The sequence below is a fragment of the Chiroxiphia lanceolata genome, chromosome 3 (genome assembly GCF_009829145.1).
Source record: "Chiroxiphia lanceolata isolate bChiLan1 chromosome 3, bChiLan1.pri, whole genome shotgun sequence".
Taxonomy (NCBI): Eukaryota; Metazoa; Chordata; class Aves; order Passeriformes; family Pipridae; genus Chiroxiphia; species Chiroxiphia lanceolata.
In genome coordinates, this window is record NC_045639.1 from 50,578,072 (window position 1) to 50,594,234 (window position 16,163).

Here is a 16,163-nt window from a genome sequence, read left to right on the forward strand (position 1 = left end):
CTTGCCAACACTTCAGTGACCTTTCTTTAGACATGGAGAGCTGGAGTCCAGTGGGAACACCACCATTGCTTTAGAAATGAAAGAAGTGGAGGCAGCTTCTGATTTTGGCAGCATAAACTCACTTGTTTCAGGGATGCAGCAGCCTCGGACTTCACACCAATAACACTGAGCCTGGAATGTGGTTTTCCCTTCTCAGTGAAAACAAGTTTGGTTCATATCAACAAAAATCTAAGGAGACGCATATGTATGCATATATGTCTTTAATTGCTGGACAGCTATGGCCTAGAATGCCAGCGTGTCCAAGCACTTTGCTCCCTTAATCATTTAAAGTGCTGTGCATGCTGCTTGGATACCTCCTAACACTGTTTGCTAGATCAGATATCAAACAGGAATGTTAAACTTTGGAAGCTGGACAGTGGTATGCCTTCGTAATTGCCCTTGTCTATGAATAATGGAAGCCCACTGGACAGGACAATGATTTATTAACATTACCTCTCTTGCCTTCCCCCTTCTCCATGTGCCATCTCAAGCAATTCAGTCAGTAATTTCTTATAGCCATATTTTATTGTGGCATACTTATCCTAGAGGACTAACAAATTTGTGCCCTTGGAAAACTTCTATGCTTATAGTTGATGCTGGCATCCAAAATATTTTCCTGCCATTGTTGTGGGAACATTTTCCTCATTCTCAGTGTCACAATGGTTTGTATTGCTGCTCTGGCTCCTATTCCCTTTAATTCTATCAATAACAAGAAACTACTGAAAGTTAGAAGCAGTCCTGGGGCTGAGATCTGGCCTGCGAGCACTTTAGTGCTATGAAGGTTAGGACATCTCAGACATGCCAGTAAACCTTGGTGTGACAGAGCAGGGATTGAACTGGAGCCCTCCAAATGCTAGCCAAGTTGCAGGAGCTGCTGCAACAGAGGGCTGCTTCCTACTCCAGAGACACCACTGCTTGCATTTCATTTCTAGCCAGTCTAGGAAATTCACCATATTTAATCTGCTCATTTGCTTTATGTGTGCTGAGTTGTTAAATTAGTATCAGGAAAAAATGTCACCATGCACAATGGTTGAAAGCCAACTTCTAATGCTCAGTGAAGCTTTTCCTTCTGTTGCTCCAGGGACTCTGTTTGCTTGCCAGCACCATGTTTAGCTCAGAAAAACTCAATTAACAAGGGAGACAGACTGATATCAGTCCACGGTCATACACAGTTGATCTCTCTGCTGAGCAGATGGAGCTGTTTGTCCCTCCCAGTGTAGGTGGTGTACCCTTTTGTCACTCATGCTCCATGCCTGCACCTCCTCTCCTCTGGAATCTGCAGCTACATGAGGCCTGTTCTACCTGCCCAACTTATGTCACTCCCACCACACACCCCTGACTGAGGCTTTATACCAGAGACAAATGCTGTCACCTCAAAGCTGTTATCTCAGAATCTGGAAATAGGGTTTCTTGGGCATGCTTGCCAGACTGAGTGACAAATCTTCTAAGAATCATGAAAATTGCTGCTCTTTGTAACAGCAAATTTAGCCCCTTCTGTACTGCCAATGGGACTTAAAAGGCCTTATTCACACAACTGCCACTCTTCTCAAGAGTGCAATAAAATCTCCCAGACCAGAATGGAAGCAATTGACATTTGCCAAGTTTATGTGTAAATGATCAGGTTTTTTATGGCAAGCCAAATAAGCCACTGAGCAAACTAGCCAAACAATGTTTTCAGAAATAGTTGACTCCTGATGAAGTAGGTCAAATCTATCTCTTTCTACTTGAAGTTATTGTGAAACACAAGAAAGCACTCAAATAGCTCTTCTTTCACTGCAAACAAGATGTGAAAGACACAGAAGATATACAACCATGGTCATTCTCACTGTTAGCATATGCCAGTTAAATCTCTCTCCTTAAAGCTTTCCCCTTGTTGATCCCCTGATGCATGAATGCACTTATCTTGAAAAGAGATTTTTAGGGGTTTTTTTCCACATGATAACTGAGCTGTGAGAATGAAAGTGAGTCAGAACCAACCTCTATAGATGTCCCTCTATCCTCTGGATAGGGACATCTTTAACAACTTACTGAAAATGTGATAGATGTGCCACAAATGGATCCTATGAAGGTTGTTAGCAAGAGAAACTCAGTTCATGTTTTGCAAAGCAGTGAGCCTTGCTTTAATCAACATAGTCTTTTTATCCATACTTTGCAACAAGAGTCAATATTTTATCCTTAAAGTGCAGACAAACATCTTTTTCACTCCTTTACAGTGCGAGTCTTTCCTTCCCTGTGGATGCTAGCTTGCAGGTGAACCCATAGGAATGGCTGGATTTGGCCAGTGAACAAGGGCACTGGTGGGCTCTTTGGGATTCAGCCACAGCACATGCAGGAGGAAGCTGATGTGTTGCCCGTGAGACAGTCACTCCACAAAGAGCACAGTGTGGGTCCCATCCATGTGCCCAGTGTGGGACTGTCTCTACAGGCACAGCTGGCGCTCTCCAGCTCACCTACACAAGGTGGAAGTAAACAAGTCTAAAACTGAAAGCTGTTAGGCTGCCTCCCTTTATGTGCAGCCTAGATATATCCATGTGCCCATCAGCTTGTTTCTTCTCTCCGTGATTATCTTGGCCAGCAACTGTTTACACTTGTCTGAGAGACCAGCCAAATTAAAACACCAAGCGAAAGTGTGTCTGTGTGCCCCCCCATCTTTCTTACCCCCTTACTGAATGAGCCAAATTCTGCCCACAATACAGCATGGAGAGATCTTCTCACTGTGGTCTTGCTGGGATCACCCTGTGCCTGGGGTCTAGCTCAGAGAGCAGCTTCATGTGAAACGAAGAGAGAGTGGCTGTTCTCACATTGGCTTTGCATTGGTATGCAATGAAGAGATTTATGTCAAGAAAAGCTTAACAAAATATGTTAGAAACATTCATGGCACCAGTCTCTCTGGTGTCACTTATGCTTACTGTGCCTTCCTAGACACTTTTAAAAAACAGCCTGTGTCTATGGAAAATAGTTCCCTTGTGTCAGAAGGCCTGATCTCAGTTGTTTTCATGGAGCTAGGCATTCAGTCCAGTCACTTGTCCAGAATAACTCAGCAGAAAATATGGTATCACATCAAAAAATCATTTCCTGATAATGTGGCATCTTCTTTGGCAAATGCTTCTTAAAACAAACAAAGGCACAATAGATAAATTTCTCAATTCTAGGCTTGTTTTAGACCATATCTGCCAGACAGCAAACATTGTTGATCCCACAGTAAGTGACTTTCCCTTCCTTCCTTATTCCTGCTCCAAGGCCCTGCAGACACTCTATGTGTGTTTACGGATACAGCTCTGTGATTACTTTGGAAGTGCGAAAGACTTGGCATAAGGGGGTTGTGACACGGTTTCATTGGCTCTGACGAGTCTCCTCAGTGGCTTCAGTTTTGGCTAGCTGAATCTTTGCTTCAAAATACCATTCAGTTTTTCAGCAACAAAACAACAATCTCAGATGGCACTCTCTGGTGTCGCCTGACCATCTAACCTGCTGCATTCAGAATTTAGGAAGGAGGCTGAAGGAAGAATGAAAGAATGCAAATGTACATCTGCGATTGGCATTGGGATTCCTGGCTTTGATTCGTCTTTGGGGAGTTCTGTCAACCAGACAGTTGTCTGAGTGTGAGTGAGTGTTCTTCTGTGGCCTTTTCACCATGAACCATTAATCAGCAGTTGTATGGGATTCAGTCCCCTCCTTTGGAGATGGCCTTGTGCTGAGATCTAAGGTTATTTGTTGCTTTGGCTTTGCTACAGGCTCTTTACTCTCAGTTACCTTGTACCTGAATCATACTTTTTGTCCTGTCTCCCTTCCCTTTCCTTCTGCCTACCCATTTCTTCTTCCTCTGGTTCCAGCTAAACCTGCATCAGACAACTCAAGCTTATGCTTGTTACTGAGCTCAGGACTGCTTAAGAGTTTTGCAAGAGCTGTGCATGTGCATGGTATTGGTGAATGAAGAGTTTTGTATTGGAACATAATTACCGAGGGGCCTGGCACGGAACAAGAAATACAAGTCCTTTTCTTACACAAACATTTGCAATTTGAGTTGGCTGGATACCTGAATACCAATTCTCTATGGGTTGGGATCTTGTAGGTTTGTTTATCCAGTTATGTTCCTATTTTCGAATTTAACAACTCTCTAACTATCATCACTATGGTAGAAAAAAATATTGATATGCAAGGTACAGGAGACAATGTTATGTTCAATTTCAACAGCAGGTAAAAAAACTGTTTAGCCAGAGGCATCACAGAACAGTTCTATCTGCACAAAAAAATTGGATGAACTACATTACATTTTCTATTTCTTCTGCTTTCCAGAATGGGGGTTTAAAACTCAGACACAAGTAAACAGCAACTTTTTCCTAAACTCTCTCCATTCTGACAAGAATACTTCATTACAGGAAACACAAAACCAAAAACAGAATCACAGAATAGCCGAGTTGGAAGGAACCCTCAAGAATCATCAAGTCCAACGCTTGGCCCTGCACAGGACCATCCCCAAGAGTCACACCATGTGCCTGAGAGTATTGTTCAAACACTTCTTGAACTCTTTCAGGCTTGGTGCTGTGACCACCTGCCTGGGGAACCTGTTCCAGTGCCCAACCATCCTCTAGGTGAAGAACCTTTTTCTCGTATCCAACCTAAACCTCCTCTGACACAGCTTCAGGCCATTCCCTTGGGTCCTGTCACTGGTCACCATAGAAAAGAGATCAATGCCTGACCCTCCTCTTCCCCTCATGAGGAAGTTGTAGACTGCAATGAGGTCTCCCCTCAGTCTCCTCCAGGCTGAACAGACCAAGTGACCTCAGCTGCTTCTCATACGGCTTCCCCTCAAGGCCCTTCACCATCTTCATTGCCCTCCTTTGGACACTCTCTAATAGCTAATTATCTTTCTTATATTGTGGTGACCAAAACTGCACACAGTATTCAAGGTGAGGCCACACCAGTGCAGAGCAGAACGGGACAATCCCCTCCCTTGACCAGCTGATGACGCTTTGTCTGATGCCCCCCCAGGACATGGTTGGCTCTCCCAGCTGCCAGGGCACTGCTGACTCATTCAACTTGCTGTCAACCAGGACCTCCAGTTGACAGACCCCCAGACTTCTTTCCAGTGTCTTGTTCCCCAGTCTGTACGTACATCCAGGATTGCCCCATCCCAGCGGCACTTTCCCTTGTTGAACTTCATGTGGTCGGTGATTGCCTAGCCTTCTAATTTCTCAAGGTCTCTCTGCAGGGCCTCCCTGCCTTTAAGGGAGTCAACAGCTGCTCCCAGTTTTGTATGATCTGAAGACTTACTTAGTCTCCCTTCCAGTTCTGTGTCCAAGTCATTTATGAAGATGTTGAAGAGCACAGGGCCTAAGATGGAGCCCTGTGGAACCCCACTAGTGACAGGTTGCCAGTCTGATGTTACCCCATTCACTATTACCCTCTGTGCTTGAGCTGTGAGCCAACTGCTCACCCACCACATGATGTGTTTATCCAGCTGTGTGTTGGACATCTTGTCCAGAAGGCTCCTGTGAGAGGTAGTATCGAAAGCTTTACTGAAATCCAAAACAAAGACGTCAATTGGCTTCCCTTGATCAGATAGGTGGGTTACCTTGTCATAGAAGGAAATCAGGTTTGATAAGCAGGACTTTCCTCTCATGAAGCTGTGCTGGCAGTGACCAATGATTGCTTTATATTTCAGGTGTTTTTCAATACTTCCCAGAATAATCTTCTCCATAACTTTACCAAGCACTGAAGTGAGACTGACAGGTCTGTAGTTTCTGAGGTCCTCCTTCTTGCCCTTCTTGAAAATTAGGACAACATTCACTAGCTTCCAGTCAGCTGGGACCTCTCCAGTTTCTCAAGACCATTTCAAAATCATTGAGACAGGTGTTGTGAAGACAGCCAGATCTCTGAGGATTCTGGGATGAAATCCATCAAGATCCATAGATCTGTAGGGATACAGATGGAACAGCAGATTCCACACAGTGTCAGGGTTGATTGGGAGTTGATTATTCTCACAGTCATGGTACTCCATTTCAGGGCACTGAAACTCCCTTGGTCCATCTGTGTTGAAAACAGAGGCAAATAAAGTGTTAAACACCTCTGCCTTGTCTGTGTCCCTGTTTGTGAAGTGGCCATCCTCATCCTGTAAAGGGCCAATGATATTTCTATACTGCTATTGCCATTAATACATTTGAAAACACTCTCTTTATTGTCCCCCACATTTCTGTCCAGCTTCAACTCCAGTTGAGCTTTGGCCACACAAATTTTCTCCCTGCAGCAGCAAGCAGCATCTCTGAATTCTTCCTGTCACTTGACCTTGCTTCCACTGGGCATACACCCTCCTTTTTTGCCTTATTTCCAAGAGGAGATCCCTGCTCAGCCAAGGATCTTCTGCCTTGCCTGCTTGACTTCCGACATTTGGGAATTGCCTGTTCCTGTACCCTTAGGAGGTGATGTTTGAAAAGTGACTAGCACTGATGGACTCCAACACCTGCAAAAACATTTTCCCAGAGGACCTTGCTTACTAATTCTCTGAGCAACCTGAAGTCTGCTCTCCTCATGTCCAGAGCTGAGGTTTTGCTGGCACTTTTCCTCTTGTCAACACAGATTTTAGACTTTATCACTTTGTGGTTGCTGAGGCCAGGACAGCCATCAATCTCCACTTTGCTGAGGAGATCCACTCTGTTGACAAGTAGCAGATCAAGGACGGCATCTTTCTGAGTCATCTCCCTTAGGACCTGTTCCATAAAGTTGTCATCCAGGTTTTTTAGAAATCTTCTGTCCTGGGTTGTACCAACGCTGTGATGCTCCCAGTTGACTTCTGGTAAGTTGAAGTCCCCCATAAGGACAATGGCAGTTGAATTGGAAGTGTCCCTTAGTTCCTCAAAGAATAATTTGTTTGCGTCATCATCCTGGCTGGGAGGTCTATAGCAGACTCTCGCAATGACATCTACATTATTTGTCTGCCCCTTGGTTCTCACCCAGAGCCTCTCAACTATGCCATTGCCAACTGTAAGCTCCATACATTCTAACCCTTCTATTACACACAGTGCCACCTCTCCGCCTCTTCTGCCCTGCCTATCCCTCCTAAAGAGCCTGTAACCATCCAGTGGGGCACTCCAGTCACAGGACTCATCCCACCAGGTTTCCCTTACGCCAATAATGTCAAATCTCTGAGACTGAGCCAAAGCTTTGAGTTCCTCATGTTTGTTCCTCGTGCTGCGTGCATTAGTATAGCAACATTTCAGGTAGCCAACACCTCATGAGGCAGACTGAGGGATCCCATTAGGATTTTCTCAAGTTTTGGCACACCTTCCCACTGCTCATCACTGGTGAGCCTGGTTTTGTTCCTTTCCCCTTTCCGAGCTAGTTTAAAGCTCCATCAACAAGCCCCACTAGCTCCTGCACTCTTTTTCCCCTCTGAGATAGGTGTCAGTAGACCAGGTGTGAGTAGATCATCCCGTGGTCAACAACCTCAAAATTTCTCCGAGTACACCAACCTCAGAGCCACTCATTGACCTGATGAATATGCCTATTCCTGTTAATATTATTCCTCGTTACCAGAAGAATCAAGGAAATCACTACCTGTGTTCAAGAGCCCTCTACCAAACATCCCAGGGCCCTAAAGTCTCTTTTGGTTGCCCTTGGACTTCTTTTGTTATCTCATCACTGCCAGTTTAAACAACCAAGAGCAATCAAAGAACCCAATTAGACTGGAGAGTTTTCCAGTAATGTCCCTTACCCGAGCCCCTGGGAGGCAGCAGACTTCCCTGTGAGTTGGGTCTGGTCTGCATATTGGGCCCTCCATTCCCCTTAGAAGGGAACCTGCTACAGCCACCCTTCTTTTCCTCACAACAGAGGAGATCTTGACACAAGATATAGATGATGTTGTTTTAGGAGGCCCCACTACCCCAGAAGGACCTTTGCCCACCTCATCAGTTGTCTGGCCTTCTAGTTCCAGAGCCTCATACCTGTTGTAACCCTATATGTAGAGCAACCACGGGAGTCAGAATACTATATCCCTCATGATGTGTAATTGCACCAGTATCAGAGACTTGTACACTGGAGAAAATACTGTCAACACTGAAAATAGTCTGAGCAATACTTTGGGTTTTTAATAACACAGAGTGTCAAATAAACAGGGCTTGGGGTAAATACAAGTATTAATAGATTAAAGTTGAGAAGAATGTCCATGAAGTTCACTGATATGTCTACCTCTCAGTCAATCTTTGTCTGTCTGCCTCTATCCCTCCTCCCATTTTGTGCTTGTTTCCAGCACAAGGCCACAGATCGAGACTTCAGGAGAGCTAAGGAGGAGCAGATATGATCAACTGCTTTATTTAAAAACAAATTCTGGAGAGGTAAGATTCCTTTACAAGATAATCCTTCTCTGAAAAGGATTTCTGACAAAAGGGTATTGTGTCCATAGAGGTGAATCCTTCAGTTTCTTTATACTAGATAATTAGTCACTGGACCGAAACTTGATAGTAGCCTGCCTGGAGCAGCATGACAGTCAGTAGGGGCTAATGAAGACGCTGCTGACTAGTCATAGAAATATTTTCCTGACAAAACATTTCCTGGAAGTGAGAGGAGCTGGGAGAAAAAATATAGTCAGAAGACTAATGATTATTAACTCAGAGACAAATGTATTCTACATTCATATAAAACTGATTTAGTAATTTGGTAAAAATGAAGAGAGAAAGAAAGCTTGAGTTGGAAGAAAGTAAACTAGGACTGAAAGCTGTTCTAAAGTGATCCACCCAGTTGCAACACTCACCATCATTTAAGTTTTCAAAATTTGATGAAATTCAGAGCACATCTCAGAAAAGCCTGAATGAGTATTTTAGTATCTTTTAGAAAATTTTCTCCAGTCATCAGCAATATTCAAGTGAAATCAACTATGCATTAGTAAGAGAAAGAGAAAAATTTGGAGGTTCGGTAACATGGAAGATACAAAAAGCAGATGAAGAGAGATAAGAATGGGGCAGCCTTATTTGTGTCATAAATAACAATATGATTACTTTGCAAGGATGCAAGGAATACTACAAGAAGCAAATGGACATTTGATAGATAAAAATTATGAAACGATCAATGGTAATGTAGAAAAGATAGACTTGTTCTGTTCTTATCTGTATTTGGAAGCCAGAAAGCTAATGAGCATGAATGCCTTATTGCCACTCATAAAGCAAGACTACTTTAAAACACACAGACTCAGAATGAATATTTTGAAAATCAACAGACCTAGAAACTTCCAGTCAAGAGACCTATAAAGATGATGGAGAAGATTCTGGCCTAGAAATATTCATTTTTAGGGAATTCTGAAGCACCAGAAGGACACCAGAACAATGCAGAGTGTTCAGCCAATATCACAGTAGGTCACCAGCACAATTGACAGCACTGCAGCTTGGTCTGTCTGACCAGGCAGCAGAAAAATGAATTGTTAATGAAATTAGGTGGAAACATAGTCATTAGAAGTCCACACTGGTTTACAAGATAGCATTCTTGTATGAAACTAATGATACAGAGTGTCTGTGTGGTTTCTTCCAAAGGGATTAATATAGTGCTTGAAACTACTCCAAAGAACTCATTAGCTGGTTCCCTTCAGACAGCCATCTATATGCAACATGTTATTCAGTACTGCTGATATATACCCAGACTGTACCAACAAGCAGTTAGATTGTAGTTGGACTACAGCATCTCAATCATCAGCTGTAGGTCACAGTTAAGACCAAGGTAGAATTGATCTTGCCACATTGGCAAGGAACTGTTCAGGTGAGAGATGCATGACTGATCTCTTCTGTAAAAAGAAGTGAAAATTCCACAAATGTCCTTGATGACTTAACTTTTGAAACCAAGTCAAGTGGTCAGCATAACTTTGAGCATGTGAGCAAGAGGCAACATCAAAGCACATAAGAGAGTGGGACCTCATTAGTGACTGGAATCCGGCTCAGCAATTGAAAAATCACAGAAACAGAAGACTTTATTACCCCAATCCAGTTTAAGCAGGGATGTGCTTTTATCTCTGGGTATAGTATTAGGGAGACTGTTTCAACGCCCACAGTTTTAGAGGGTTGTTGAAATATTAGCATGGTGTGGAAAACAGCCAAAAAGTTGTGCAAGATCTAGAAAAAAAGGCCATAGCAAAGGCTTGGAGAACTCAGTCTGTTGAGTTGAATCAAGACTTAGAAAAAATGAGAAATTTCTTGATTACATAGGGTGTTTCCCTCCTGACAGAAAATGTCATGGATGAAAGAGCCCTTAATCTAGCAGAAAATGTGCAACAAAAGCCAAGAGCTGAAAGTGGAAGCCTAGCAAATTCAAATGAGAAAATAATCAGAAGTGTTTAACAATGAGAGTAAGCATTAGAACAAATTGCCAAAGAAAGTGGTCAGTTCTTCATGTTGAGCTATCATCACATCAAAGCTCCAGGCATTTCTAAATCACAAGCTTCTGTTTGTTAAGTCATTGGGCTCCTTATGAGAAAGACAGTCCAAAACCTAATGGTCCATGCCAAGGACTGAAACTTAGCTTGAGGAAACTCAGACCAGATAAGTTATTGACTTCTCTAGCCTTCATTTTGTGGGTCTAAGAGTCTGGTACAGGTTATTTTACATTCTTAAATTCTTATCTACCAGCCTTATTTGTCATTTTTCTTGTAAACAAAGACTTCCTCCAGCTTTTGCCTGTCAGAACTCCATGGATGGGTGAAGAACTGTCTCTGCATCTCTGGAAATGCAAAGGGAATTCCTCCTTGTGGCTAAGTACCCTGTAGTAGCAGGGGGTTGTCTTTTCTCAGACTTTTCCATTTTTCCTGGAAAGAGGGTAGTTTCCCACTACTTGGGACCTTGGCTTGTTTATTTTAACTTTTATTGTGAAAAAAACCTGAAACCAATCAATGCCATCCATTGGTACAGAACAAAAAATTAGTGTAGACTGAACACATTTTTATCTGCTAAAGAAAGATGTAGAATAAAGCCCTCACCCAGCGACAGATTAAATAAAGGCCAGAGTTACAAGTTTTGTCTTACGACACATTCTACAACTGTTCAAATTGTGTGGCGAGAAGCAATAAATGGCAGCGCCAAGGGCTTGTGGGGGACAAGTCCTCCTGCCTGGTTGCGGAAGTTCAGGCCCAGAGACAGACACCAGGAGCATTCTGGTTCATTTCAACTACGGTAAAAATTGGACAGCTCCAGGACAGATACTGGTGCCTGTTGGAGAGGATGGGTCAGACAAGGCACTCAGCTTCAAGAGAGCTGGTATCTTAAATAAGTATATATGACACAGGAGCACTTGCCTCTCACCTCGGGCTCTACCTCTCTGATACTTTAATTTTGTACTCCTCTCCTGCTTTGAGCGGGAGGTGAGACTGACTTACCATGGTCTATACTTTGATCTTTGCCCTCCTCTTTGTAATCTTCCCAATTTGGGGGATTTTTCTACTCTGTTTAAAAACAGGAGACAAAGGAAACAAGTGTCACTGAGGCATCTGGGAAAAGCTGTCTTGCACTTCGCTCTGACATGCACACCCAGGCTGAAAGTGGTGATCTGCCTTGATTCTCCTTCCTGGATCTCTCGTGCTGCTTCTCGCCTGAGTTTCCAGACCTTAGTTCTTTGCCTCAGACAGTGCCAAAGCCATTGTTTTTTATGATGGAGCTATGTGATTTCTGTGCCAGAATTATAAGTAAACCATGAAAAAATATTAACGTTTTTGTGTAGACTTATGCAACTTTTTCCATGAAAACCCTCAAAAATAGCAAAAGTCTCGTCTTGTCATGAACCATAGGGAAGGGTATGGTACATGTGTGTCTTCTTAAAGCACCAAATGTTCATCCAGAAAGAGCATGTTTGCAGACCAGAGATGTTCTGAAGGACATCACTTACAAGACTCCCACCAAAAGACCTCTGCAAAGGCCTCGCTAAGCAGATATATATGAAATCTCCTTTTCAGGCAAACTTTGGTCTACAAACACACCTGCTCCTGCTCTTGAGCAGTCACAAAGCATGACTACAATGTCAGTTTGGTTGGGGCAAAGTCCCAACAGGGTACTACTTTTTACTAGGAATGGTTGTCTTTTCCATCCTGGAACAAGAACAGCAGTCACCACTAGGGGACCATTGACTTCACCACTGTCTCACCTAGGGCCCCAGCAATGCTTCCTGTGCTTTCCTACCAGGAAACACTATGGTATGTGAGATCCCAAACACTTTATAAAGTGCTTTCAGCCTTAGCATTCGTATCAGCACTTTGTAAAACACATGGGGATGGAAACACACATGCCAAATTCTTCGAGCAGTGAAACTGATTAGTAATTCAAGGTTCGTCCTGAGGAAATGCTTGCTCTTATAAAGTAGTGGGCTGCTAACACTCATGTTTGAGCAGCCTTCATTGCTCAGGGACTCAGATACATACTGTGAAATCTGTATATACCACCATGTGTTTTTGAGGTTGGTGGGTGGACATGCGCCCATTACAGAGACTAGCTATGCAAATGCTCAATAATTAAGCAGTTAGTGGACTCCTACACATTTGTAAGGTACACAAGGCTCGTGGAGAGCCTGCCAAGTTCCTCAAGAAGTAATAGTTCATGACACTCTTGAGATATCTGCCAGATGCCGACACAGTGTTGTGAAGTTCCTATTTCAGGACATAATTTTAAAAATAATTCTAGCTCAGGATTTAGATGCCAAAAAGCATTTGTGTATGAATTGTAATGTAAACCATAAACCCAAGAGGAAACACCAGAGCCTTCTCCTTTTGTAGATACCTTGTGACTAAGGAGAGTTAAGAAAATATTCCTTTATTGGCAACAAAACAAATACATTTTACTGTCCCATATGTGCAAAATGAAACAACCAATTAACATATATCTGGCAAAGAAAGAATATTTTTATCTTCCAGTATTGCCCACACATCCCAAAATTTATATTGATTTCAACATTTGTGAGTAGCGCACAGAGGGCAGATGGTGAACACTTTGCTGAGCACCAAGTTTGGCTGACAAGAAGGCATGGCAGTTTTAATAACAGCATCAGCAATTCAGCTCACCATGAATTTTCTCACATTTCTGGCACTCATACTGGGAATGCTCAGTGGCCTAGCAAAAGCTTTAACATAGTTGCTTTCATATCATCAACTGGCTGGCATAATCACTCTCACAGTACTAACATAATCTTATCCTTTCAGTAGACATCAAAATTAATTGCAGTAGAAAAGCAGTCCCAAGAAGAGACACTTGTCTTCTTTGACTCACATAGGATCTACATTTGTAGATCTAAGTTCTATAAAAAGTGGGCACATGTGTGCGTTGTGTGTTTTCAGCATATTGGCCCTTGGAAGCAGGCTTCTTTTTTTTTAATTTTTTCTCAATTAAGATTCAGATGGGTCTAAGGAAGTCTTAAAGCTAACAAGACACTAGGCCTGCTTTTCCCAGTGTGTTTTTTACAGGGGAAATGCAAAGACAACAGCATGAGCAAGAGAATGCAACTCCCACCCCCGCAACAAGCCATCCTCAGTGCGTGTTTTCAGCCTAGCCCCACCAGCCTCTGGGCCAGAATAAAGTGTGTATTTGTTGTTTCTCGGGTATTGTCACAGCCTATTTGTAATTACTGAATATATTCAAATGCCCCATAACACCATTTTGGGCCAGCCCCATCTTCTTCATCAAGTTTGAATATATCAGGCCCCTGAGCGCACTAATCACTGAGCCTTGATCAGCCTCAACTGGGACTTCAAGTCACAGCCACACCCACAGCCACACCCACACCCACGGGGCCAAGAAGCCCCATTTCAGCTGAACCCTAGCTGAGCTGTGGCTATGTCTGTGGCCATGTCTGGGCCTTGTTAATCCGGATCTCTACCTGCAGATTGACATCCTGGCTTAGTTCAGCCTGGTTTTTGTGGACCTTCCTGACCATCACTAGACCTAGTCTTAACCCTTACCTACAGACTGAATTTCCAGCCTGGCCTCAGACCTGTTTCATCACCAGGTATTGCCTCATGATCTGGGCTCTTGACTGGTTCTGGCAATTGTGTCCAGGTTTGTCCTTCTCACCTCATTTGGATGCTGTGGATTGGCCCTTGTTGGGAAGGCTGGGTCCTGTTGGCCCTGGGTTCCCACTGCCTTCTGGGTCACCTTGCTTTACGGAGCAGGTGGCCCATGTGGTGCCATGATAGTGGGGCCTGAATTTAGGTTTGCAGGAGCATAAAAAAAGGACTTGAACAAAATTTCCCCTTGTCACACAGTAGCTAGTAGACCATGTGGATAGTTTAGGTTGGACAATGCAGTGGGATGGAGTAGAGAACTGCAGCTCAGGCCATTTGGTCTGGTTAAAAATAGTATCAAGGCCAAGACCCCGTATCAGTGTAGTCATACATTTAGATGTAGCTTTGAAATCAGTCCCATTTCTAATACAATGAAATGCCATGGGTCAACAAATCAATACTTTTTACTCATAGTTTTGGACCTCATGGAAATTATGCATGTTAGTATACTCCACACTGACCTGTGAGACACATAAATATGGAGCTCTGGTTTCCTACATATCTGCAACTTCTATCTCTTGTGGTTTTCACCAAAATAACACTATCTTCTTCTTGGCCTCTTAAGACTTCCCCATGACAATATTCCCAGATTCTTCCCATGTCCCCAGAATGATTCCTTCTCTGGTTCTCTTAAGCGTCTGCTTCATCCTAGGCCCTTAGCATTTTCCCTCATAGTGATAACTTCAATTTATCCTGCTCCTCAACTCAAATATTTCCTCATAGTTTCATTGTTTACCATTTTTGCCTGATAGGTGAGCAGGAGGTTATGTGTATAAGGACAAGGCTAGAGCTGCATGCCCACCAAAGCTGTAGGTAATGGCTGGCTTCTTCTTGCCTCTTCCTTGGTAAATGGAACTGCACTGATCTGGGTATTTCTCTTTCACCCTTTCCTCTTCCAGCATGGATTGCTGTGAAATTAGTTTTAAGAGGCTGCTGCTCTCTCAAACATGATTGGAACTGACCACCAGGTTCAAGAGTACCTGAGAGTACCTGGGGAAAGAGCTGATAGATGGAAGGGCTTTGCATAAGCTCTTGTTCCTCTACACTCTTGAACTATTGAGATTCAAGTGCTCAGGGAGTGGAGTTATTTAACCTCCCTCATATTTTAAATTCATCCAACAACAACTGCAATGATATATTAAGTGTATTTAAAAACATATTAAAACACTTTACCTTCTGTTTTCAGAACTGCAGTGCAAGATCAGCATTTTACCCTGGGTAGTGATAAGAAAGAGCTTTTGAACACCCATTACACTGCACAAGTGTGGGGAACTGCTCCTCATTAATTTAGAATGGAGGGAATTTTTGAACTCCAGAAGACAGACTAGTAAGTGTAGTTTGAATGTGCCTCTCTCCTTTCCTCTTTTCGCTGTTTTTGCATTGGCCTAACATATAAACAAATAGCTTTCCAAGATCTCTGTTAGCAAGCAGGGTTTAGTGTGCAAGCACCAATCCAAATATTATGGGAGCTTAGAGGTCTTTGGCTGCAGAAAAAAAGGTTTTAAAAGCAATAGCAATAGTAAAAGGATCGTAGTACAATAATAGATTTGAAAGCTTATACTGTGAATGATGCAGTGGATGAGAGTTGATGATATAGATGAAGTACTTTGTGAGCTACTGGGAGCAAAGCAGGTCCTGATTATTTCATTGACAGAGGTGGGTTGTGGGGGCAGCTGACACCACATAAAAGTTGGAACTTTCAATCTATCCATGATTACTGCGGTGCTTGGGGAGAGTGCAGCAGCAGCACTGTCAGTCACAGGCTGGATAAGGGAAGGGGGAGAGCCTATATTTGTATATTCAGTAGAGCTTTGCACTGACTAACCTAAATACTGTTGTGATAAATTTAATAGTAATTAACTCAAATGGGAAATAAGGAAGAAGAAAAAAAAAGAAAAGGAAAAGGGGAGCCCCTAATAAAAGGAATTCTAAAGAGATCTGCATGACCCTGACAGAAGATACCAAGGCCCAGATCCTCAGAGCTGTTCAAATCAGAGTCAGGTGGCTGAATAACTTTTAAGATCTCAGCCACAGTCCGGGGGGACAGAAAGGGAGCTACAAGCTACAAGTTGCTTCTTGACAGACTGCTTTTCTTTCATTCTGAGAGGAA

The 16,163-nt window shown here is 43.0% G+C and overlaps 1 long non-coding RNA gene across 1 annotated transcript; it reads left to right on the forward strand.

The window, feature by feature from the left end:
* The first annotated feature begins 7,061 nt into the window (after nucleotides 1-7,061).
* On the forward strand, nucleotides 7,062-15,334 carry LOC116783763. Its single transcript, XR_004355817.1, has 3 exons — nucleotides 7,062-7,152; nucleotides 8,285-8,369; nucleotides 15,240-15,334. It is a non-coding gene; the product is annotated as an uncharacterized LOC116783763 (long non-coding RNA).
* Nucleotides 15,335-16,163: the final 829 nt, after the last annotated feature.